Consider the following 2318-nt stretch of genomic DNA (forward strand, 5'->3'; position numbering starts at 1 on the left):
AGACCAGAACCCAGAACTTCATCAGAACCGAAAGGAAACCCAGACCTTCCTCAGAACCAAACCCGACCAGAAACCAGACCTTCATCAGAACCGGACCAGACCAGAACCCAGAACTTCATCAGAACCGAACTGGAACCCAGACCTTCCTCAGAACCAAACCGGACCAGAAACCAGACCTTCATCAGAACCGGACCAGACCAGAACCCAGAACTTCATCAGAACCGAACTGGAACCCAGACCTTCCTCAGAACCAAACCGGACCAGAAACCAGACCTTCATCAGAACCGAACCGGGTCAGAACCCAGACCATCATCAGAACTGGACCAGAACCCAGAACTTCATCAGAACCGAACCGGACCAGAACCCAGTCCTTCATCAGAACCGAACCGGGTCAGAACCCAGACCTTCATCAGAACCGGACCAGAATCCAGACCTTCATCAGAACCGGACCGGAACCCAGACCTTCATCAAAACCGAACTGGACCAGAACCCAGACCTTCGTCAGAACCAAACCAGAACACAGTCCTTCATCAGAACCGAACAAGAACCCAGAACTTCATCAGAACCGAAAGGAAACCCAGACCTTCCTCAGAACCAAACCCGACCTGAAACCAGACCTTCATCTGAACTGGACCAGAACCCAGAACTTTATCAGAACCGAACTGGAACCCAGACCTTCCTCAGAACCAAACCAGACCAGAAACCAGACCTTCATCAGAACTGGACCAGAACCCAGACCTTCATCAGAACCGAACCAGAACCCAGACCGGACCAGAACCCAGACCTTCATCAGAACCTGACCAGAACCCAGACCTTCATCAGAACTGAACCGGGTCAGAACCCAGACCTTCATCAGAACCGAACTGGACCAGAACCCAGTCCTTCATCAGAACCGAACCAGAACCCAGACCGGACCAGAACCCAGACCTTCATCAGAACCTGACCAGAACCCAGAACCGAACCAGAACCCAGAACCGAACCAGAACCCAGACCTCAATCAGAACCGGACCAGAACCCAGACCTTCATCAGAACCGGACCAGATCATAACCCAGACCTCAATCAGAAGCGGACCGGAACCCAGACCTTCCTCAGAACCGAACCGGACCAGATTCCAGACCTTCATCAGAACTGAACCAGAACCCAGACCTCAATCAGAACCAGACCGGAACCCAGACCTTCATCAGAATCGGACCAGACCAGAACCCAGAACTTCATCAGAACCGAAAGGAATTCCAGACCTTCCTCAGAACCGGACCAGAAACCAGACCTTCATCAGAACCGGACCAGACCAGAACCTAGAACTTCATCAGAACCGAACTGGAACCCAGACCTTCCTCAGAACCAAACCCGACCAAAAACCAGACCTTCATCAGAACTGGACCAGAACCCAGAACTTCTTCAGAACCGAACCGGTTTAGAACCCCGATCTTCATTAGAACCAAACCGGAACCAAGACCCTCATCAGAACCGGATCAGACTTAGACAAACTTTATTGTTATTTGGTGTTCACTCTGTTTTACAATTATACAATTCCGTTTCAAACAGCTTTCTAACAGTGAATGAGCAGCTTAGCAGTGAAATGAACCCGTTCTTTTCATAAACTGCAGCAGTCAGAATGTAAACAGTGTAGGAGAGACATGGTGGAAAAGGCATTGATGTGGAAGTTCAGAGCAGTGCAAATAAATAAATATGGTGCAAAATGCAGTAGAAACACTGGGATGAAATGTCTTTAATGAAGGGAAGAGGAGCCCCCATGATCCTCTCTGCTGTTCTCACCTTCTTCCAGTCTGAGGCGCTGCAGCCTCCACAGCACACAGTGAGACAGCTGGTCAGAACGCTCTCTATGGTGCTTCTGGAGAAGGTGGGGAGGATGGGGGAGAGCAGGTGGGCTCTCCTCATCCTCCGCAGGAAGTCCAAGCGCTTCTGGGCCCTTTTGACCAGTGAGGTGGTGTTTCCAGTCTAGGTGAGGGTGTCTGTGCTGAATCTGGTGCTGCTGACCACCTCTACAGCTGAGCTGTTGATGACCTAAATTCTGTAGAAATTTTCTATTTTAATAATCCTTTTGTTGCAGCAGCTTTAATTAGTTATCATTTATTGATACGGTTGCAATAAGCTCCCAGTTTTAGTCAAATTTCCAGTAACTTTTTTCCCTCCCAGTTCTGTTTTTATGATGCAGTGATCAGTTAGTCATCTCAGGTCCTTTTATAGATCCAGATCCACCAGATCATCCAGTCAGAATGATTCAAAGTTTTCTATCTAAGGAAAACCAGTTGATTGCATCGACTCATTGACTCTTCAGCAATCCCTCACACTAAGC

The sequence above is a fragment of the Cyprinodon variegatus genome, unplaced genomic scaffold (assembly GCF_000732505.1).
Source record: "Cyprinodon variegatus isolate N-32 unplaced genomic scaffold, C_variegatus-1.0 Scaffold1125, whole genome shotgun sequence".
NCBI classification, from domain to species: Eukaryota; Metazoa; Chordata; class Actinopteri; order Cyprinodontiformes; family Cyprinodontidae; genus Cyprinodon; species Cyprinodon variegatus.